Source organism: Phascolarctos cinereus, unplaced genomic scaffold (genome assembly GCF_003287225.1).
Source record: "Phascolarctos cinereus isolate Bilbo 61053 unplaced genomic scaffold, phaCin_HiC Scaffold_4;HRSCAF=312, whole genome shotgun sequence".
Taxonomy (NCBI): domain Eukaryota; kingdom Metazoa; phylum Chordata; class Mammalia; order Diprotodontia; family Phascolarctidae; genus Phascolarctos; species Phascolarctos cinereus.
In genome coordinates this window covers 120,546,374-120,571,785 of record NW_027555847.1, presented here as the reverse complement: position 1 = coordinate 120,571,785, position 25,412 = coordinate 120,546,374, and the positions used below count along the sequence as shown (strand labels likewise).

At 37.8% G+C, this 25,412-nt stretch overlaps 1 protein-coding gene across 3 annotated transcripts in view; it reads right to left on the bottom strand.

Annotated features, from left to right (window-relative positions):
* Window positions 1-21,127: 21,127 nt before the first annotated feature.
* SPATA6L (spermatogenesis associated 6 like) overlaps window positions 21,128-25,412 on the bottom strand; it is a 101,942-nt gene continuing 97,657 nt past the window's right edge. For all 3 annotated transcript variants that reach the window (XM_021006323.2, XM_021006324.2, XM_021006325.2), the window contains one exon: window positions 21,128-23,761. The gene's annotated coding sequence lies outside the window, so the exon portion shown is untranslated. The remainder of the gene's footprint in view (window positions 23,762-25,412) is intronic.

Below are 25,412 nucleotides of genomic sequence, written 5' to 3'. Positions count from 1 at the left end.
CAAATCGAACACAAGGTTACATTTGCTAGATGTTGAGTGTACAGATTGCCAAGAATTTGACGAGAACCATCTCTTCTAATCAGCTAGTTTTGTATGTCTTAGAGTCAGAGGACCTGGGTTTGAATGCCAACCATCCTAGCTCCATGTATATAATCTTTGGAAGTCACTTCATCTCTCTGAACTGCAATGTGCTCCTTGAGTTGGTCATTTCTAAGGTCCCTTTTAGCTTTCAATCCTGTGGTCCTTTACAAAAGCTTACTGCCAGGTGATTATGAGACCTCTATTCAAGAGGGTTGACAGAGGACCCACCTTCAAATTCCAGCTCTTTTACAACATACATGACTTTGGGAAAGTCATTAACTTCTCTAAGCCTCAGTTTCCCCATGTGAGGGGCTAGATTAGATGACCTCTAAGGCCCCTCCCAACTCAGTTTATGACCCTATGATCTTTTCTTCTTGCTATGCTTTGGAAGTAGTACAGGAGATTGCAGGGGAGAGAAGTAGAGCCTGAGAAAGCTGATCATATAATTCCCATTGTTATCCAATGACAATTATAGGGCCTAAAATTTAGTGCTATTCTGACAGTGCTTAATCAGATTTTGCCATCAGATTTACAATCATGGGAAGAAGTGAATTACAGAAAGCACTTTCATAATGTCATGATAATATTGGTTTTAATTATTCTGATTTGGTTATGAAACAGGGCCAATAGGACATAGGATTTTAGATTTGGAATGGAGCTTAGAGATCACCCCCTGCCTTTTACAGACGCAAGCAAGGCCCAGAGAAGGGAAGCTATTTAGCCAAAGTCACATAGCTATTAAATGGTAGCCCCAGGATTCAAACCCAGGTCCCCTGCCTTCAGATCCAATGTGTGCTCTAGGATATCACAGCTTCTGTCTCCTGACTCTGTACAACCCAGACAACTTGCTATACATGAAATGTGCCTGGATTCTAGCCTGCCACAGCGTCCCAGAATCTTACATAGCTTTCCAAGCTTCTAGTGAATCAACTAGGCCCTGAGCAGATGTTTCATGGATCTCCATCTTGGCCTTCCAGTTGTTATGATAGTTCAGAATTGGTGGGCTGCTGGCCTTTCACTCAAAATGTATTCCCAATGAGGGAGGGGCTTCCAATTGCGGCACAAAATCTCTGGTGGCCATTCCATAGCACCCAAGCTGTCAATAACAAAGCAGAGATACCATTAGGTAGAATCTTCATAGATCCAAATTAGAATGGACTTCAGGGACCATTCAGTCCAGCTCTGTCCTTTCAGAAATGAAGAGATTGAAACTTAGGGAGAAGGTTCAACCATTTACCCAAGGTTTTTGTGCCAGAAGTGGGATTTGAACCCCAAACTCCCAGAATCACTGTTCATTCTACTTACTGCACTGAACTTTGACTAAGTTAAGCCTGAGGCTTGGGAAGAGCTAGTAAAGAATGGGGTTACTCACAATGAATCTGATTAGTGAGTTTAAAAAACACATAAATAGATATAGACATAGTGTAGTGAACATTGGCCACTAGACTAATAGAGAGTTTTAAAGTTTGTAAAGTATTTTAAATTCATTATTTCACTCAATCCTTACAGTCCCCCCCTATGATATTGGTAATTGGCATCATTTCCTTGTTACTTAGAGGCCATGCAGTATAGTAGGAAGAATAATGGATCTAGATACAGAAAGCTGGATTCAAAATCACACCTCTGTCACTATCCATGTGACCTTGAGCAAACTGATTAACCTCTCCTACAATGAAAACACCAGCTCACAAAGGTGCAGTGACTCTCCCAAGGTCACAAGTCTAACTTATAATTGGAAGAGGAAAAACTAGAACCCAGGTCTTCTGATTCCCAGTCTAACACTCTTTCTACTGGACTCTGCTTAGTTGAACTTAATGTAAAGATACACACTCATGAGAAACTTCAGTATTTTAATGAATTTGTAATCTTAGTGATGTGGGCATTACTTCCAATGATGCAGATCCCATATTGTGTGGCTGCCCAGCCTGTGCAATCCTGATCCCTATCGCTCATAAATTCCCCACAAGGATCTACCCAAGATGCTGGCAACTTAGATCTCCTGACATTATATAAACACTATGGAGTACACAAGCTGTCCATCAGATACTCTTCACTCTTACTATATGACCTGTTCATCTATTTTTTTGGTGAAGCAATTGGGGTTAAGTGACTTGCCCAGAGTCACACAGCTAGTGAGTGTTAAAATCCAAGGCTGGATTTGAACTCAGGTCCTCCTGACTCAGGGCCGTGCTCCATCCACTGTGCCATGTAGCTATTTTCCAATCATGTATGTATCCCTCTTAAGAGGCAGCACTGACCTTAGTGAAGAGAAAGTCAACCTTATAACCAAGTAGAACTATCTCTGACATGCTAACCATATATAACTCTGAACATGTTACTAAATCTCTCATTGTTAAGTCAGTTCTCTTAGTTTGTTAAGTTACAGAATAAGATTTGCTTTGCATTGATAGAAGCATACAGGACTGATATGTGTGTATGTATGCATATATATATACATATAGACATATATACATTCATATATATTATATTGTGTGTCAGTGTGCATATACGTATGCGTATGTATGTCTATGTATGTATAGGTAGATAGATGGAAAGATAGCTCTATCTCAAGACACTTCTTCTGTGTAATTCATCTTTAGTAGAATTAATCTGTAACCTTTACACATCCGCTTCACTGCCCATTAGGCAACCAACGAAAAATCTTAAAACTCAAACACATCTATTCTAATCAATGAGTTTGGGATATTTTGGAGTCAGAGGACCTAGATTTAAATCCTCTCTCTAGGTCTCAATTTCCATCTCTGAAAAATGAGGAGATTGGACTAGATGAATTTCTTAGGCCCTTCCCAGCTGTCTGAATCCTATGTATAAACACTGAACCAAGCAATTATGATACCTTGATGCAGATGTGTTGACTTTTGCATCTTGTCTCCTGCTTTGCTCCGAAGCTAGAACAGGAAAGAGGAAATTCTAATGATAAGGCAGAGGACCCTGAAGCATAGGGGAAAAAATAACAATAAACCTTAATAGCACTGTCCTTTATCTCTACAGCAAACATTTGGCTGCTAACTCCCCCTTTGAAGACATAAGGTAGGGGCAGCTGGGTGGTGCAGTGGATAGAGCACGACCCCTGGAGTCAGGAAGACCTGAGTTCAAATGACCTCAGACACATAACACTTAACGACTAGCTGTGTGACTCTGGGCAAGTCACTTAATCCCAATTGCCTCACCAAAAAAAAAAAAGAAAAAGGACATAAGGCACACCAGTAGCATTGCTATCGGGCATTTAAGGCTGAAATCTCTCTGTGTGATTGATACAAACAACACACCAGAATCAGAGTCTTAGAGCTGGAAGGGACCTAAGAGGAACTTGGGGAGCTTCTTTCCCCCCCATCTTCTGGCCTCTCTCAAGATGCTCTCCTGCTTGCCCAGGACTTTCCTCAAATATGACTCCCAAAATTTAACATAGTACTCCATTTGTGGACTAACCAGGGGAGAATATATTCTTCAATGTGCCTACAGTGGTACATTCTATGAGATAATGAAATGCACATATTTGAAGAAAATTCTTGTTTCTGAGATATTTGGAAAAGATGGCTCAGGTTGAAGATAATTTTTTGAGAATTGAACACTTAACTTGGAAAAGTACAGAGTTTAATCACTTATGTTTCTCAGAAGAAAGTAGTGTGGGAAGCAGAAATATCTTTATTCGTGATCTTTCTACAGTTGGCAAAGCCTAACTATTATGGTAATAGGAGAATTGTTTCTGACACTAACAGCTCCAGATTTATGAATTTTAAAACTTTTCACTGATTTCTTACCACATAGGCATGTTAAATATCTATATGTGTAGATGAGAGGCTGGACAACATAGTAGATAAAGTACCAATCCTAGAATCAGGAAGATTTGAATTCAAACCCTACCTCTGACACCTAGCTATGTGATCATAGGCAAGTGACTTAAACTCTGTGAAGTAACTCTCAGAAGCTTTATCTACTAATTGGCTGCTTCTGATCTGTGGGTGGGGCTCAGTCCTCACCCTGATGAAACCACAGATCTTTTATAATTATATGTATACCCTGGGTAATATTGCCCCAAGTGATGCAATTTCACAATTTTGTGACTGCATGTACTGATGATAACATCAATATATTACAAGCAGTCACAAAATCCCACTGTGGTATCTTTTGGGCAATTATTTGAGAAATAAATCCAATGACTGGCCAAAATTCAAGCTAGCACTTGAACTCTACCACTGCAAATTGGACTGAGAGTCCAAGGAGCTGAGATTGAATCCTGGACATACTGACAACCATGTGACATTGGGCAAGTCATTTCATTTCTTTGGCCTTCAGTTTCTCCATCTACAAAAGGAGGCAGCTGGACTAGATCATCCTCTAAGGTCACCAACTCTAAATCCTATGAGTGCTGAATAGTTTTTTCATCTATAAAATGATTATCAAACTTACCAACTTTGTGACCTTGTACAAGTGACCTCCACAAGCTAGGCCCCAATTTCTTCCTATCTAAAATAATGGAGGTCAACAGGATAATCTCTAAGGCCCATCCCAGCTCTAAACTCTATGGTCCTCTGACTTTGCTCTTTAACCTGTGCCTTATATAGGATTTTATATGTATGTATGTATGTATGTGTATATATGTATATATATATATATGTATATATGCATATATATGTATGTGTATGTATATATATGTATATAAATGCTGCTAGGAGAGGAAAGCAGGTCATAGTAGATGTAACTCCATCTACATCAGATATAGAAAGACACAGAGGTAGACTGGTAAATGTTTAACAATAGCCTCTCTGAGGGGATAGAGTGCCAAGCCTGGAGTCAAAAGAACCTGACTTCAAATCTGACTTCAGATACTTGCTAGCTGTGTGACCCTGGGCAAGTCACTTAATCCCGATTGCCTTAAAAAAATAGCCTCTCTGAAAACACAGGACATACTTTTAAGTTTAATCTTCATTATTAACATTTTCTCCACCACTTTCTTAGGTTTAGGCAACCAACAAAACAATAAGTCAGGTCCCAATCTATAGCATTTGCTGATTTCTGGGATAGAAATGCTCACACTGGAAATTTAACAATTGGCTCTCCCAGACCAGCATGAGCTGGCTCCAGCACACCCCTGGGGAGACCTGAGGTCAAATTTCATCTCTTGCATACTCTGTGATGAAGGACAAGTCATTTAAATTCTTCTCTCATCCTATAAATTGCTGACAAGTTGCAGTCTATATCTGTGGAAGGAATTTCAACATCAGAAATTTCCTTACCAATGCAATCACAGGTTTACATAAACACACACACACACACACAAACCAACCATGGCTAGAAACTATGCCTTTCTCTGCTTTATATGATGTGCCCAGGCCATCGAATAAATAAAGTTTCTCCTCAAATTTCAGGCTAAATCCCTGTCATATCCTTAAAGGAAGAATAAGTCAAGTCATTGTTGAGACCACCAGCTAATTGATTCAATTATCTCAAACTGAGGGAATTACCAACTATAGTTATAACTTTATTTCTTACAGTTTGATACAGATTAGCCTTAAGATGTATGTTAGACAAAATGAATGCAATGGAATTCCTATAAATAGTATATAAGCTGTGATCATTCAATCTAAGGACGCATCTTCATATCTTCACTTGCTTGGAAATCAATGATAAATATATAACTCCGTAGAGCTGTGAGGTTTGCAAAGTGCTTTCCCCAAAACAAACCTGAGAGAGCTAGTAAAAGTATTATCATTTCCAATTTACAGATGATGAAACTGAGGCTCAATGTTTTAAAGTGGCTTGCAGCTTGCCCATGGTCACACAGCTAGTTAACTAATGAAGTCAGAATTTGAACCCAAGACTAATGATTCCTAACTTACCATACTTTGTAGCAAGAGTTATTTAAGAGATACCCAAATTATTCATCTTCACACTCAATTGTTAATTACTAAATTGCTGGGTTTAACTCCAAATTTCCTTTCATCTTGTTGACAAATGACAAGATATGATACACTTCAGAGCAATTGTTGTTTATAATAAGATTGACTTTCAAATCATTTGATCCCACCTGCTATGACAAGAAAAATATTAATGGTTCTTTCAAGGGACCTCTGATGATAGGTAGAGGTTCAGAAAGACATTCAGTGATTCTTAAACATAGTCAAAAACTTTTTTAGAGTGTCAACCAAGCTTACTGGCCAAAAGCTTTCTATAATTTGGGCCATTGGAGGGAGCAAGAAGGCATCCAATTTGTTCATGGAACATGGATGTATAACTTTTATTAAAAAATAACTTTATCATTAAAGTTCAGCAGTACTAATGCTGGATCATCTCAGAAAACAAAACACAGTTTTAAGAAAAATTTCAATCAAAATGGACCCTATTTAGATCCCCAGCTCCTGTTCTCTTAATGAAACTTCTTATTTATGCAAGGTTGAATCTACTTGTGGCTAAAAGGCTGTTGAGATGAAGCGTGGAAGTTCTATTGTTTCTACAAAAGTTATCAGGAAGTGTTTGTGGTGCTTACCACACTCCCTTTCCCTGAGCAGGACATTCAGGGAAAGGCAAAGCAGGGATTCATTAGACTGGAATCATATGACTCCAAAAAGAAAAATTCTCCAAGTACAAAGAGAAAGAACTTGACTTCCTCATGGTTTATGGGTACAAGAAAAGTACACTTTCAAGGTTATATTGCAAGGCTGATTGAAACAAATGGAAAGGCCCAATGGCTAATGGTGAGTATCCAAGCATAAAAAAGAACAGGGCCACATTAGAATCATCATTTCTCTAAATCAGCAATCTCCAAATATTTTTTATCTCAAGGCTCTCTCAGGAATATTTCACCCTTGTTAGGGATGCTAGAGGCAGCGGAGGGAGGCAGAGAATTTCCCAATGGCACCGACACAGCTGTTTCTGTGAGTGCCTGGTTAGATTATAGTGGGTACAGGGTTAATTATAGACTATTATTTCCCTGAGAGGCCAACTTTAGGTTCAGAACAAACTGAGAACCCCAATTTCAATATAATTGGTTTCCTTTGCAATCCTAATGTATTTCATTTTATGCATTTAAAATGTTAATCTGAGGAAGGATCCCTAAGTGTCACCAGACTGCCAAGGGAATCCATGCCATACCAAAAAAAAAATAGTTTAGAACCCTTAGTTTAGAAGGAGGAAGGTTGGGAGATTGCACAGCAGAAAAGGTAGAATGGAGGAATGTTGAGCGTAGATACGATTGTGTTGGAGACAAGTCCTACACTAGCTGTTGTGAAGAGGACAGGATATAGCTCATATTTCCCCTCATTCACTAGTTGATCACACAGCACTGGAGGATATGCAAAGGCCCCCACTTCTGAGACGACTGCTCTAAGTTACTCCTCTGACAGAATGCCAATGGTGGGACATTTTTAAAAGGTTACTTTGATCCAGAACCATTCAAATCTCATTTATATTTAAGGGTCCCTAGGGCTTTCTTTCTAAGATGAGTCAAGTTTTATCTTTGCAATAACAAGAAGAGGGCAGCAGAAAAGTTCATCTGAGGTCTCTGCTAAAAATGGCTTCCCTTCAGTGAAACCCTAGGAAAACATTGAGATGGACTCTTGAGAGCTGAGGTGTCCACCAGGCATCAGAAAAGCCCATACCCTTAGTCTAACTTCATAACCATTACTAATACCAGTTAGTGACAAAGGGGGAAGGACTGCCAAGTAATCCTTCCCACTAAGTCACTTACTGCCACTTTGCCAGAATTTCAATCTGGCTTTCATCATCAGAGGCCTACCTGGGCTAGCCAGACACTCCCCAGATTACACAGGAGGGTGAGAAAGGACAAAGATCATCAATACCAGATTAATCATCCAAAAATCAAAGATACCAAAGAAAGATAGAGCTATTTTTATTAGAGAAACATGCCACCCTATAGATCCCAGGAAAATCTGACACAGTAGCAATACAATCAATCAGAAGCAGAATATACCTTTGAAAAATCGTTGAGTCTTTCCTTCTCCCTTACTTGTTTTCCCTCCAAAATTACTGCTCAATGGCTCCAAGTAAGATGTTTGTCTCTACTATTGCTCCCTATTATGGTCAGATTGTAAGCTCCTTGAGGGCTGGAACTGTCTTTTGCCTCTTTTTGTATCCCTAGTGCTTACCACAGTGCCTGGTACATAGTAGATGGTTAATAAATGTTTATTGATTGATTGCCTCCCTCATCTTAGATATGATTAAATTTCAATGGAGAATTTACATATTTTTCTTTCCCTAAAATATTCTCATTGCTTAGAACAGCATCATGAATGAACAGTGGAACTTTTTTTTTTTACCAAAAACTTCTTATCGAGAGAATCAGGCAAGTGGATTTTGGACAAAGGATAATGGCATTTCAGAAAAAAATCAATTAAATTCCAAAGAAAAGGAATGAAGAGAGAGAAAAAGGAGTTAAATGGATACATCTTGCAAGATAGGGCCAGGATTTAAAATACCCAAGCATTTAGTATCTTGAATTTCAAAATAGTAAAACAAGCAACAAAAATTAATCCCAAAACATAGGATTATGGGATTTAGAGTGAAAAGGAGTCTCATAGATCATCTAGTCCAGTGGGGGAAACTGAGACCCAGAAAAGATAAAGTAATTTGCCTAAGGTCATACAGGTATTAAGTGACAAAGCCAAGATTCAAAGCCACTTTCTCTGATTCTCGATCCAGGGCACAATCTTTCCACAGCAAAACATCAAATTCAAAATGTAAAATTAGTTCAACTTTCTCATATCTTGTTACTTTCCTTTTGTTGCTAACATGTACCCCACTTCATATTTCTTTTTTTCTATTTAAATCCCTCCTTTTACTTTTCCCTGTACCTCCTTCCTAGAAAAATAAATTCTCCCTCTTATCTTTCTCTTAGAACTCCTCTTTGAATCACAGAGTTGGAGGAGACCTTAAAGGTCATTTAGTCCAATTTCTACTCAAAGCATGCTTCCGGTATAACATTCCTAGAAAATTATTAAGTGGAAAAACAGCTAGTTAAGAAGATGGCGCCTAAGAATGGGACTTGGATTTCTAGATTATAACCTCAAATACTGTAATCATGAGCCCTTGGCCAGGGATAGAGTATTTCTAAGGAGAACTGGTTAAAATACATTTGTCTTCAACCACAATTGCAAAAGAACCAAAAATGAGGCATTCTATCTACCATCTTTCAGAGAGGTGGTAGACTCAAAATGCTGAACAAGCCACACATTTTTTTGGATAAGGCCAATGTGGGAATTTGCTTTGCTTGACTATGCATATTTGTTCCTAGGATTGTCTTTTCTTTTTTATTTTTAAATTAAGGGTGAAGAATGGGAAAGGAAAAAAAACTAGCATTTTAAAATAGAAACAAACTTGAAATATGTACATATATTTGTTATTCTAATCTCATGTAGAGGGCTTCAAATTAAAAAGACAAGAAGAAAGAAGAAAACTATACATGATGGACAAGCAATATACCAGAAAGTAACAGGTACAACATAGAAAGAAAAATATCAGTAGCTCACAAGAGACAATATCTAAGAAGAGAGTCATCAATAAAACCCAGAGCTTCAGATGTCTGTCCATAAATACACAAGTTATGGGTAATGAACAAAGGAAACTAGATTCCCTAAGAATTCAAGTAAGTAATTCAAACTCTTAGCTTTTGTGAGATAAGGGACTCATTAGAATATCTCTCTAAGGTTACACTTCATTCAAAAGAAACAGACTGTGGATAATGTGAGAAAATTACAGAATTGGAATGGGGAAGCATGGGAGAGAACATTTGAGTAAGGATCAATGGTGGGAGAAACAGAATTGATTTGCCCATTGACAGGACACCTTGAAAGATTACTTAGTTGGTTCTTGCCCAAGAAGACATCATAAACATAGAACAGAGGCAAAGTCTAATGATGCTGGGAGTGGGTGATGTTAGCTATCTGACATAGATCATAGATTTAGAGCGGGAAAGAATCTTAGAGCTGCATTAGCACAATCCCCTCGTTTTATTATAGATGAGAAACTGAAGTCTCAGGGAGGTTAAATGATTGTTCAAGGCCACATAGTAAGTGTCAGAGTCAGGATTTAAATTCAGGTCCAAACCCAGCACCCTTTTCACTATGCCACATTTCCAGAGCTTTCTTTTTGCTATTATCAGTATAGAGGATGAAATTTTGACTTGTCTTAACAATTTTACCTTCCAAAAAGGGAAGGAAACAAGGGTAACTTCATTCTCTTCTGCACCTGATTATGACTAATAAGAAGAATCATACTATGATAATAATACAACAATAATAATATCAGCAATACCACTACTAGATCTCTTTCCAGAGATGATTACAGAAAAAGAAAAAGAACTGATGTGTTCTAAAATATTTATAGCAGCTTTCTTTGTGATGACAAAAACTGGAAGTTTGGGGGATGCCCATCAATTGAGAAATGGCTGAACAAGTTGTGTTATATGATTGTGATGCAATACTATTGTGCTATAAGAAATGATAAGTTCATTGATTGTAGAAAAACATGGATAGACTTGTATAAAATAATGAAGAGTAAAATGAGCAGAACCAAAAGAACATTGTATATAGTGATAGCAATATTGTTTTAAGGACAACTTTGAGCAATGATTGAAGATGCTATCTGCATCCAGAGAAAGAACTAACAACCAGAACCATGTATAGAATGATCTTACATGTGTGTGTGTGTGTGTGTGTGTGTGTGGTGTGTGTGTTTGATGGTAGTCATCTCTAGGATGAGGAGTGAGGAAAGGGAAAAAAAAATTTACATAATAACTTCACTATATATTTAAAAGGAATAGCAAGTTGTACACAATTAATTCACAGTTCCATGTGCAATCATCTTTTTATTATACTATGTTATGGACATGCTTGTTTTATTCCATAAATTAAAAATAAAAAAGCAACTAGAAACATAAAAAAGATAAAAAGACAAGGAACAAAGGCAATGCTTTAGGGGGCACCCACTTTCCCTCTTTGTTACATCAAAATGTGATCATAATTAAGACTAGAGATTTCCCTTTTAATCGTGTTGAATCTTCGTTAAATTGTATTAACAAAAATAAAAGATAAAAAAAATTGTTTTTAAATATAAAAAAGAATCGTGGAATCTCAGGGTTGGAATGGACTTTGTAAGCTATCCAATACAACCAGCATTTGAAGAACAATCCCTTCAACAACATTGCCCACAAATCTTGGCAGAAAATGACCATATCATACAGTAATTCATGACAGAAAAGAAGGAAGCTGTATCCCAGAGCACTTTTTTTTTCTTTTTCTTTTTTGTAGACAATGGGGTTAAATGACTTGCCCGAGGTTACACAGGTAGTAAGTGTCAAGTGTCTGAGGCTGGATTTGAACTCATGTCCTCCTGACTCCAGGGCTGGTGCTCTATCCACTGTGCCACCTAGCTGCCCTTTCCCAGAGCACTTTTCAAGAGATTCAGAGAGGGGATAGGTAGAGAGGCATTATAGGGTAATGAACCTCTAACATCTGGATGTGGATCCTGCCTATGAGACCTACTAGATGTGTGACCTTAGACAAGTCATTTAAACTCTTTGAGCCTCATTTTTCTTTTTATTTTAAAGGTTTTTTTAATTTATTTTGATTTATCAACAATCACTTCCATATGCTTTTGAGTTTAACATTTTTCTCTCCCATCCTCCCCCACCATCCTCCCCAATACAGTGCACAATCTGATATAGGCTATACATATACCTTCCTATTAAATGTATTTTCACATTAGTGATGTTGAAAGTAGGAATTAGAAGCAATAGGAGGAACCACCAGAAGGTGGAAACAAACCTCAACAGAAGAAAAAAAAATAGCAAATAGCATGCTTCGATCTGCATTCAAACTCCATACTTCTTTCTTTGGATGTGGATAGCATTTTCCATCACAAGGCCTTTGGAGATGTCTTAGATCCTTGTATTGCTGAGAAGGGTTAAGTTTATCAATATTAGTCCTCACACAACATGGCTGTTATTGCGTACAACGTTCTCTTGGTTCTGCTCACTTCACTCAGCATCAGACCATACAAGTCCTTCCAGGTCTTTCTGAAATCAGCCTGTTCATCATTTCTTATGGCACAATAGTATTCCATTACATTCATATACCACAACTTGCTCAGCCATTCCCCAATTGATGGGCATCCTCTCAATTTCCAATTCTTTGCCACCACAAAAAGAGCTGCTATAAATATTTTTGTACATGTGGTGAGCCTCATTTTTCTCATCTGCAAAATGGGGATAATAACATCTATAGTACTTGTTTCACTAGATTATTGTGGGACTTAAATATTTACAAAATTCTTTGCAATCTTTAAAGTGTTACATAAATGAGAATTTTTATTATCTCATGGCCTAAAAGTCAACAGAAGAAGTCAGTACAAAAGGTGTAAGGAATCACCAGAGAAGTCTATGGTCCCACACTCCTAGGCCTGACTCCTGTCATATACTGTTCGTATTAAGGCTTAACTGCATGCAGTTATAGTTAGAATTGGCTGTTGAAACTCTCTCACAAACTTGCTGATGTGAGAGGCACCTAGGTGGTGCAGTGGATAGAGATCTGACCTTGGAATCGGGAGGACCTGAGTTCAAATCGGGCCTCAGACACTTGACACTTACTAGGCGTGTGATCCTGGGCAAGTCCCTTAACCCGATTGCCTCACTGAAGAGCAAAAATTAAAAAAGCAAAAAAAAAAATTCTACCTTTCTCATCTTAAAAGTTTTCATATTTCATGTGCTAAGGCATGATTAGGATAAGCTTCTCCTCTTTAGTGAACTCCCTTTGCTCCTGCTCTATGTTTCTTGACCCCATCCCGCCACTCTCATCTTGGCAGCTGGTACAGCATGACCTTTGTGAGCCCCCAACAGTTCTGGGCCTGCCTATAGAGCACACACCTTCCTGCAAGTCAGCCCACTACTACCCTACATGCTGCCCCAAGGAATACACAAAGCTGTATGTAACTCCATCCTTGAATGAGCTGTTGTCCATCTATCCAGGTCCTGCCCCCCATTCTGTATTTGTCTGTATCAATCAACTATTTTGACCCATCCTAGTGTTACTGGATGCCATTTACTTGAATTATATCCCAAATTGTGTGACATGTAGGAAGCTCTTAACAGCAACAAAGAAACAAAGAAAAATTAAGATGAAGAAGAAGGGGAGAGCTATCTAAAGTCATGGAGAAATTATCCACCAAATTAGATGTTTAAATGACAAATCTAGACGATAGAAACAAGACTAAGTAATAAGAGATTAACGTCTAAGTGTGCCATGGTCCCATTAGGAATGATGTCAGGAGCACTGAGCCTCAGAATGAGCTGTCTGGAGAAGAGTCATAAGGGGAAAAAAACCAAACAAACAAGCAAGCAAACAATGAGCATGAGTTGTATTGGAGAAAGGGGTAGTACCACAGTGTTGGCAGCAGATGGTTACAATCACAAAAGACAACAGAGAGAAAGCAGAACTAACCAACTCATGTTTTCCTTCTGTGTTCTCTACCAGGAGAATCATCTTTGAACTAGAAAGGACAGAACAAAAATGACCAATTGGGGTGGGGTTGAAATGCAAAATAATCACATTAAATATCATAGAGAAAAGAATTGCCACAGAATTAGAAATTGGTGATCGTAATTAGAAATTGTAATTATTTACAAATGAATCACATGTACTATGACATTAACATATTATGTCCAAAACAGACATTTTAAAGGATGTGGTAAAGATTAAGTATTTTTAAATATTCTTATTTTATTTATTCATGATATAAAGTCTTTTTTACTCTATTATGAGCAATAATATTTTAGCGAGAACAATGTTATTAAATATGTCCTATTATGTTTTAAAATCTTGGTCTCACTCTTTGAGATTCAATTCAAAAGTCTGGTCCAAGTTCATTTTATTTCAATAGTGGATTTAAATGTCTGTCATAGCTAAAAACATGCCCTCACAAAAATAACTAAGATATCAATGGAAGAAATGCATCCCTGGATGTGTGTTATTAAGTTATAATGCTCATTTTTTAAAATCACGTATACCAATTACGCAAAGGTGTTTGTTGAATTTTGGCTGGCAAATTTACATCTTCCCTGATGTCAATCAATTATCCTTACAAACTAATTCAAGGGCACTGTATTTTGATATTTTTTACAAGTGGGTTTAAAACACAGTAAAACTTCACTCAAAATACTTTTAAGCAGGTTAGAAAATCTATTACCAAGTTTGTAAAGTGTGAAGATATGAGAATTTGTACAGGTTGGCATACATATCATTTTTGGCAACAAAAAACTTCGGTTTTTAAACGTCTTGCTAATAAAAATGGCTTCCTACCACCTATATCTAAGGGCACGATATATATGTAGGGCAAGGTTCATCATCAACAGTGGTGGAATCCATGCCAGATAATTTTAATCATTTCAAATCATTTTGCCTGACTGCTTGTCAGATGTGATTAGATCATCATTTTTCCAACTCAATGAGGTTGAAAAAAAAAATTGTACTAGGAGTAGCAGAATGGTCAGCTCTGCTGTTTTCTTGTTGCATTATTAATATTATGCTCAATCCACAGTTTTTCTGAAGGAATCTTTTTAAGCTACAGGTCCATTTTGTGAGGGTGTAGTTAAAACTATGTAACATAATCTGTAAATCCAATTAACCTGGCATCTATAATCACAATATAATATGCCAAAATCCATGAAACAAATGAAGATGTCCCCGTGAATACCTCTGCATGGCAGAAATCCCACTCCTCTCAGGACACCCTATATACCACATATGCATGATATAAAGACCAAGCAAGATTGCCAGTGTCAATCCATATAGTGAATATTAAAGCTTCTTCATTTCTTATATTTTTAGATGGAAATAAATTTGAATGGAAATTTTAATATTTTCCTTCTACTTTTCATTGTATCAGCTTGTTCTGCCCCTAGGGTAAACACAGTCCACATTGGAGAATGCTACATTAGAGTATCAATGAACTCCAGCCTCCTGGACTGACACAGTACACATGACTAATGACCCAGATGAGGGACAACATCTAGGTTTATTTTTGCTTGTCAGGATTCTATGCCTCTCTCCCTTTTGGTAGATCCCTTCTCCCACTCCATGACTTCCCCAGGTATTGGTCTTTCTTTGCTTTCCGTGAGCCAGAGCTCAATGGTTAACTGCTATTGTTATCTGTTCTTGCCAGGCATCACTGAATTTTGCTGCCTCCCTGGAGAGAGTGCTCTATCTTCTTCTGCCACCATGGCAGCCACTGCCACTGTCTATCTATGCCATCCACTTCTCTCTCTGCAGTACTGGTCTTGCCTCACCATTATTGTCACATCCTCTGTTTGCTTTCTTCCACAAGAAAGTGCTATGACCTATGCTGAGGTAGGGCCCACATCCCTTCTGCTATTTTTGACTCAGGTCCCACAGCCTTGACATCCATTGAAAAAGGGGTCTTATTGGATGGCCATAAAGTCTTCTCAACATGCCTACCTCCACCGAAGGTTCCCACCTCTATTACTATTCAAGTTAGGGTGACTTGATTGCATGCATCATTCAGCTGTCCCCTTCCTCAGGGCTCAAGCAGTGAGACCCCCCCACCCAATCAACACTTCTGGCAGGTAGGAGCAACCCTCCCCAAATGATAGGGACCCCTAAGGTTATATTCCTAAGGTACTACTCTAATCACCTCACATCTGTGTTTTAAAATCTTCAGGGACTCCTTATTGTCTATAAGAGATGTCTGAATTCCAGAATCTTCTAGTTTGTCTTCTACCATACCATTCTACCTTTTTTGCACCCTATTCCACTTCACGTTCTCAATACTGGATTCTTCCACTGCGCCCCAATACTCTCATCTGTAAAATGAGTGGGTAGCACTAAGTAACCTCTAACAGGCCTTCCAGCTTCCACATCCCATGATTTCTTCAAATGTTCACACAACTGTTCTGCTACAATTCTTTTGGAATTAAACTCTTACTGACCTTGCTGTCCTTTGTCCTTCCTTTTCCTTTTACACTGGCTCTGTTAAATGATGTGTGCAGGATTGTGTCTAACTCTATATTTTATTTAGCACCTTGCCCCTGGTTGACACTAAATAAATGTCAAATAGTAATAGCCTCTCAAATTGAGACTTTCTAGATAGGCTGCTGCTAGGGAGGGTGGCACAGTGAATGGAGCACCAGGCTTGGAATCAGGAAAAATCATTTTCATGAGTTCAAATCTGGCCTCAGACACTATATGTGTGACCCTGAGCAAGTCACATAACCCTATTTGCCTCAGTTTCCTCATCTGTAAAATGAGCTGGAGAAGGAAATGGCAAACCACTCCAGCTTCTTTGCCAAGAAAACCCTAAATAGGGTTCCAGGGAGTTGGTTATGACTGAAAAATGACTAAATACACTGCTATGAAGCTTTGATGTCACCATCTAGCATCAGCCACAAATTTCATTAAGAAATTAACTTGACGCTGAGACACAGTCTATGGACTTGGCACCCCTCCCCTTTCCTCCATATACACAGTAAGCATCATAGATTGAAGCAAACTTAATGATATCTAGGACATCTCTGTTGTGTTGTTCAGTTGTCTCCAACTCTTTGTGACCCCATTTGGGATTTTTTTGGTAAACAAACTGGAGTGGTTTGCCATTTCCCTCTCCAGCTCATTTTACCAATGAGGACACTGAGGCAAACAACATTAAGTCACTTGCCTAGGGTCACACAACTACTAAGTGTCTTCCTCACTTGAGGCCCAGCACTGCATCCACTAAGTAGAAAGAGAAAGAGATCCAGAGCACTAAGACATAGGTTCAAGTCCTGGTTCTATCACTTGCTATGACTTCAGTGACCTCAAGTAAGTCATTTACTGTGACCCCTCTGTACCTCAGTTTCCTCATCTATAAAAGGAGCTGAATGTACCAGATGCTCTCTGAAATCTCTTCTAGCTCTAAAGCATAGCATGTATGTTTTAATACTTCAATGGTTGTAAGATCCCACAAATGTAGGAACTCCCTCCAGGCTATAAAACCCAACCCAATTACATCTTTTCACTCTATGAAAGGACATGAATGTAGGTCTCCTGATTCTGCAGCTGGCCAAGGGGGCTAAGATGAATTAGATCCAATTCTGCGTATTTCATTTAATAGAACCAGCATGAAAGGCCTAGCCACTATACATGGCTACTTTTCTCATAAAGTATCAGAAAAACACTGATGTTAAAGATGGTTTTTATTTTGTTTGTTTTTCTAAGGAGGAAAGCTTGGATATGCAAATCAAAACATCTTTAAGATTTCATCTCACCCCCAGCAAATTGGTCCCTCCAAAAATAAGGAGAAAAAAAGATGGAAATAGTATTGAGAGGCAGAGAAAAGATAAACACTCAATTATGCTGTGGGTGGAATTGTGAATTGGTCCAAGTGGGAAATAATCTAAGTGGCTAAAATGTCTGTACCCTTTTACCCAGAGATTCCACCAGTAGGCATATAGCCCTAAACAGGTCATTGTTAAGAAGAAAGTCTCCATAAAGACCATAATATTTATAGTAGAACTTTTATGGTAGCAAAATACTAGAAACAAAATAGATGCCCATCCTTTAGGGAATGGATAAACAAGTTGTGGTACCAGAATGTAATGGCATTTTACTGTGCTATAAGAAATGGGGAACATTGGGGCAGTTAGGTGGCACAGTGGATAGAGCACTGGCCCTGGAGTCAGGAGGACCTGAGTTCAAATCTGGTCTCAGACCAGACACTTGCCACTTCCTAGCTGTGTGACCCTGGGCAAGTCCCTTAACCCCAATTGCCTCGCAAAAAAAAAGAAAGAAAGAAAGAAAGAAAGAAAGAAAGAAAGAAAGAAAGAAAGAAAGAAAGAAAGAAGGAAAGAAGGAAAGAAGGAAAGAAGGAAAGAAGGAAAAAGAAGAAAGAAAGAAAGAAAGAAAGAAAGAAAGAAAGAAAGAAAGAAAGAAAGAAAGAAAGAAAGAAAGAAAGAAAGAAAGAAAGAAAGAAAGAAAGAAAGAAAGAAAGAAAGAAAGAAAGAAAGAAACAGGGAACATGATGAATATAGAGAAACAGGAAAGAAGGAGGAAAAGGGAGGGGTGCCAAGAATGTGAACCTATTCAAAGTAAAGTAAGCAGAGCCAAGGAAATAATATGGACAGTGATAACAACAATGGAAATGGAAAGTACAATTACCATAAAAGAATCAAAACTTTCTGTTGTGAAACTATGGAGAACAGAGATGATAACAGAAGAAACTTACCTCTCGAACTGCTCATTTTCAGAGGTGGGAGCCTGTGGGTGTGGAGTACTGCATATAAGATTTTTTTTTATGTGTTGATCAGTTTGGCTGATTTTTTTCTCTTGTTTTTATTAATTTTTTGTTATAAGGGATGGCTCTCTGTGAGAGTGGAAAGGAAGGAACATAGGGGGAAATTTGGGTAAAATAAAACCAAAAGATCAATGAAAATCTATTTTTATTTTTAAAAAGTGACTAATGTATCCATATCCTTTGACCTAGAGATCCACTGCTGGGCATATATTCCAAACAGATCAAAATCAGAAAGTCCTCATAAATACCAAATTAGTCATAGCAGCATTTTTGTAAGTGTTAAAGAAGAAGCTGACAAGAAGACTAAGAGGGAAGATGGCAGAGTAAAAGCAGTGACTTGCTTGAGCTCTCTCCCAAACCCCTCCAAATACCTGTAAAAAAATGGCTCTCAACAAATTCTAAAAAGAGAAGAAGAAGCAAAGTACCTATTGATTAGACAATGGCTCCAACAAACTGTGCAACATGAATGTACTTTTACCATGCTGTAAGAAACAGTAACTATGAAGTATTCAGGAGACATAAGAAGATGTGGACTAATGACAAGTGAAATAAATGTAACTAGGAAAACAATACGAAGAATGACTACAACCTGGCAAATGGAAAAAACAGCATCAAAACCCTGAATTCTATACAATTACAATGATCAAAGGTGGCTTCCAGGAAAAGTGGGGAAATTACTGCCATCTTCCCTTCTTTGCAAAGATGCTAAGGGACTAAGGGTGTGAAATAATCCATAGACTTTCAATCTATGGATTGTTTTGCTGAACTGATTTTTCTCCCTCTTTCTCTTTTTATTATTACAAGGGATGGCTCCCTGGGCAGGGGTAGGGGGTATGATACATTCAGATATGAAGATGGCAGAAAAACATATCAATAAAAAAATTTTAAACCCTTGCCTAAAACTAAAAATACCATGACTATTATTACTTTTAGTGTTGCCTCTAGAAGTTTACTGTGCTAGAAATTATCCAGTGATTTATTAAATGACTTAAGAATTAGGAAGGAAATAAGCATTTATAACGTACTAGGCATGGTACTAAAGGCTTTACAAATATTATCTCATTTGATCCTCACAACAACCTTGTAATGTACATGCTAATGTCATGCCTGTTTTACAGTTGAAGAAATTGAGGCAAACAGAAGTGAAGTAACTTGTTCTGGGTCATACAGCTAATAAGAGCATGAGGCCAGATTTGAACTCAAGTTTTCCTGACTCTAAGTCCATTGGTATCTCCATTATACCACCTAGTTACAAGATGCAATTTATTACATTAAATAACATATGAGAGAGAGAGAGAGAGAGAGAGAGAGAGAGAGAGAGAGAGAGAGAGAGAGAGAGAGAGAGAGAGAGAGAGGGGAATCCCTTTAATAGATAGTTTAATAGACATATATATATGTATATATATATATAATATGAATATAATTATATAATGAGGAATCTAAAATGAACAAGAAACCCATAGTAACTTATTTGATTCCTTAGGCCTAGATAAATGCCACACCTGTTTTAGCTGGGTGGCATTCATGTAGGAGATACATTTAATTGGTTCTAAGAATTGGAGTTGTGGGAACAAGGATGAAATAATTCTTATCTAGAGCAGAGAGGTAGCACAGTAGATAGAGTGCTATGCCTGGAGGCTAAGTTCAAATCCTCAGATACTTACTAGCTGTGTGACCCCTGTTTGCCTCAGTTTCTTCATCTATAAAATGAGCTGGAGAAAGAAACAGCAAACCACTCCAGTATCTTTGCTGAGAAAACCCCAAATGGGGTCACAGAGTCAGACACAGTCAAAACAACTGAACAAAAACAACAACAAAGAAAGCTTTCTAAAGCTCTTTATATACATTATCTTATTTGATCTATTCCACAATCCTGGGAACTGGTACTATTATTATCTCCATTTTACAGATGAGGAAACTGAGGCTGAAGGTGGTTAAGTGACTCACCTAAAGTCACAGAGTAAGTTTCTTCAGTTGAATTTGAGTGTTGCCGACTCCAAGTCCAACATACTAACCATTCACTGCCACCTAGCTGTCCCATACTTACCATTTCATGTCTCACCTTTGTGAATCTGTGAAGACTGAACCAGCCCCCGTAATTGAAACGTGTTCCATTCTCATCTTCACTCTAAATGTTATATGATGATGCCTCTTAAAAAATAGAACCTAACATTTATATAGCAATGTACAGACTTCCCGGCAATATGTAAATGACAGCTATTAGTAGGACTAAGAAGTATCATGTTGAGTACATAATTCACCTATTTATTTACTCATCAACTTTTTGTTAAGTCCTATTTCAAAGCACTATACTGGAAGCCAGGGGACAGACCAACAAATAAAAAATAGTTTAGACATGGTACCTGCCCACAATTTAGCTCACAATCTAGCACAGGTGGAATTCATCCTATCTGAGATTAGACTGGTGGCTCCTTGTTCTGCTGAGAAGAAATGAAATTTCAGAGAAAAAAAAAAATCCAGTTACACCAATGAAAACCTTCTGTCTTTACTATGACCCCAAAAGATTTGTGCTTCTAATAGAAAGGCTGGACATTAAGCATATACATGCTCGTGTGTATATTTACTTAGAAATATAACGACCTGACAGGCAGGCAAGCAATAAGCAATTAGTAAGCATTTACAATGGGATGGGCACTGTACTAAGTAAGTGACAGTGATAAAAATTAAGGAAAGAATCAATAAATGAAGAAAGAAGATGAGGGTTTTTTCCTTTCCATTTATTAATCATCAGTTCTCACAAAACAATCCAAATCCCACCACTTCATAAAATCATCCAGTTATTACATACACAAAAAGAAACTGAAACAAATATTGCTCCCCAAAAAGAAAACATGACCAAAAATCTTGATGTGAATTCTTTTAAGAAGACATTTAAAAGAGAGTTAGTTAAATGGGAAAGTTACAAAATCTTAAATTTTTGGCTGATTTAGCGTTTTTAAAAAATAATGGCAATTTTTAACAATATGGACAATAAATGTTGTCCCTACATGAAATTTAGGCATTATGCATAAACAATGAAGAGAACTAAATGTTATAATTACATGATGTAAATATGGTTATAGGTGAAATGAGATGTCCATTACTTTCACCTGGTTCTCTACAGTTAATAAAAGTCCCATTTTTAAGCAATTCATGCCCTTGCTAGGATTTTTCTGGAGCCCTTAACTGGTTTATACATTATGTTCCATTTTGAAGCATATTTACATGATGATTGCAAAATAATTGAAACTCAAAAGAAATAGAGGATTTTAAAATAATACAGAAATAAACTTCATTCCAATAATTTAATCTAGGGCTGGTAAAGAACATAGTGTAGTTGGAAATATATATTCTTGCATTCGGGGAACATGTGAGTTTGAATTCTGAATCCATCACTCACTGGTGGCAAATTACTTAACTTCACTGGGACTCAGTTTCCTCATTTGTAAAATAAGGAGCTGAACTATATGGTCTCTGAAGCCCTTTTCAATTTTGGATCTACAATCTTGTGATTGATTCTATGAACTTAACTTCTCTGAGGTTCAGTTTTCTCATCGGTAAAATGAGGTATTATAAAACCAACTGTTCCCCACCGCCCCATAACTCATAGGGTGGCTATAAGGATACAATGGGATAATGGAGGTAAAATACTTTGCAAATCTTAAAGCTCTAGCTACCTAAATAAGTGTAAGCTAATTATGATGCTGAATTTCAGGACGAAGATGAATGGGTCTGGGGGCAGAGACTGGAAGGGGAGCATTTTTCTAATTTACCTCGGAAGGAATAGATCCATTAAGAGGAGAAAAGGATTTGTTGCTCAATTAAAATGCTAGGAGGGAGTTCTGTGTATCATAAAGGGAAGTGAAGAAGATGGTTTCCCTTTACAAGTGGTGATGCCATGCAGACATATACTTATGCATCACCTCCTGAATGGCATTCAGGAAAGGATGCCCCATCCACTCCCTGAAAACCCTGCTCTGAGGGACATGTCTGAAGAATCCCACTGCTCTGCAGCTGCTCATGTAGAGAAATGTTTGAGCTTCTGAGAAATGTAAGAGTGGTCCAACCATCCATCTCAGCTTAGACAATAGTATAGGAAAGGGAATTGTTTTTCCTCATTTTACAAATATGTCAGGAGGGAATTCTGACTTCAAAGGAGCAACTGGACTTTATAGATGGCATGAACTCTTGTGATTCCTATAATTGTACACTTTTAATACAGGAGTACCTCACTTCAAGTATATCAGATACATGAAAATCCAAATTACTAGTACTGTTCTTCATTCATATTAACATAGTGTTTTAAAGTTCACAAAGTGCATTCTCCACAATAGCCCTGTGAAGTAGGTGGCATACAGCTAGCGCAGCATAGCAGAAAGAGCCCTGAGACTTGGAATTAGGAGGTACAAGTTCCCTCTCACTCTGACACTGGTTGTATAACCATGGATTAGTGATTTCACCATTCTGAGCCTTAGCTTCCCACTCTGTATAATGGGAATAAAAATATTTGTACTACCTATGTCATAGGATTACTGAAGAGAAGGCTTTTGGTTCACCTAAAATTACTAAATGCATGGGACTTTGGCAATAGCCTTATGCTTATGTTACAGATAAAGAAACTGAGGCTTAAATGAAGTACTTAGCTCATGGTCATGGAGTTAGCAAGTACTGGAGCTGAGATTTGAACCTAGGTCTAGATTTCGAGACAGAAGGGAAGTTGGGAAGCATGTAGTGCAAGCCCCACATTGGACAGAGAAGTAAACTGGGTTGGAGATGAAATGACTTGCTTAAAGCCATCCAAGGAGTTGGTGTCAGGGAAAGGTCATAAAAGTTGGAAGTTCCATTATACCACATATACTGCCTCCGCATTAAAGATAGGATTCACTACAGGATTTCTCTGGAGGAACGAGCAGTCCTATTATGCCTAAAATACAATTCAACTTATAAAAATGGGATTGACATTTGAAAGATATACATCTATTACCTAAAGAGAGGTACACGTGTACTGTTGTCTCAACCATTCTAACAACATTACTCAGAAAATCTGCTTTTCATTAATGCCAGTGTCTGTCCTACCATGTTATCATGGTTTGTTCTTATTTCATTGCTCCTCATCAAAAAAAAAAATCTAAATTGACACTAAAAATGTAAGCCCCAAACTCCAATCATTTTAATCAATAACTCTTACCTGGTAAAAATACAGAGTACAGGATTGCATTCAAAGGAAACAGACAGAACAAGATGACTTGTTAGAGATAACATGAGTGCATGTACTGTTATTTTAAATGAGTTCTTCAAGCTCCCCCTATTGCTCTCATTCATTTTTCACTTTACAGTTAGGAACACCATAATCCACCACAGAGTCCTGGAAGGAGAAAAAACATAAAAATCACTAAGAGTACAGAATATTTACTTCCTTATTTCAAAGCTTCAGGAATTCATGAGGTCATTGGTGTGAGCATTCATTCCCTTTACAGATGTCAAACGTGCTCCCTGCCCATGCCTAAGACATAGTTGTGTTCCCCCCCCCTTTAAAAAATCCTTCCCCATTATCTTCTTTTCACTTAACTAGGCTAGTCATTGCTTGGCTAACACAGACAGTCACTTGGTCCCTCAGACAACAGACAGCCCCACCATTGGTGGGTCCTAACCTAAGCTTTTCTAGGTTGGTGGAACCTATGAGAGTTAGCACTCTGCTGGCATATCCTTCCATGTCACAATGGGACATCAGAGGAAAGCTTTAGGATATTTGCATAGGGGGGAAAAGTATTTAATTAAATTGAATTCATTATCTGTTATGTGTAAGGAATACCTGTAGGCCCCCTTTTCCCAGTTTATCGCCCTCAATCTAAGACAACTTGCCTGGTTCAGAAATTCTGTGTCCAGCCAAAGACTTTCCTGTCTATGTGCAGCAGCCATGTATGAGCAATAAGAAAAGGAATACTCCCAGGGTCCTGTCCAGTCTTTTCCCATGCCTTGTATTTTTCAGAAACAAAATAAGTGATTTTCATCCCACCTTCTCCTGGAATGTTCATTTTTCTCTCCCTACCAGTAGATTCTCAATTTGGCTGAAGATTCCAAGTCAATTTGGTTCAACAAATAGATACTAAGTTCTTGATATGTTCAAGGCACTGTTTACTAATTATTGAAAGATCAATTATTTTAGAGCTGGGATTTTGAGGTAACCTTATTTTGTCTAAATTTTTTTCTAAAAGTGTGACAAAGTGCCATGTGGCAAACTCTTTCTCTCCAACACCCCTCCTTGATTAGTTATACACCAAGCACAGAGCATTATGTGCCAATTTCATGAGTTATAACAGCAGGTTATGGTGTAATTTGGCAAGTCTCAGTTACTTAACTTGGTAATTATAAGCTATGTTCTGTGTAACTACCTAATAAATCCCTGGATGGTTATTTTTGAAACCAAAGATGGAGTGACCCAGAATTTGTCCTTTAATCTTCCAAGTGGAACATTCTAATCAGGAAAGTTGCAGAACATGGAACTATCTTACTGTTTCTGTACACCAAACTGATGGAAGCCCCACGTGGCAACTGAGGAAGTTACCTTGGACTTCAATGACAATAAGGCTAGACATTTAGGAGTCAGATCAGAATTAAATATGAGATAGTACATTATCTATTTCATATTCCTAACTCAGCCATCAAGTTTTATTCTATTTTTTGAAATACATTAAAACTATTACAACATTTTAATGTTGATATCAGAGCAATATTGAACTGTATGCTGTGCTTAACCTGTGACCTTCCTAGCAATTTGTCCTTGGGCAATTAACTTAACTTCTTTGGCCTTCGGTTTCTTCATTTCTGAAAAGAGATTAAATTTTTCTTTAAGGTCTCTCTGGTTAGAATGCTCTATGATTCTAGCAATCTGGCATAATGTTTTCAAAGTTATGGTCCATGATGGTTGCTAGTGGCCCTCATCTAAGCTGTAATCTACGATGGTTTATTGTGACCTTTATAGGATCACAGATTTACACTGGCTTTTCCCCATACCT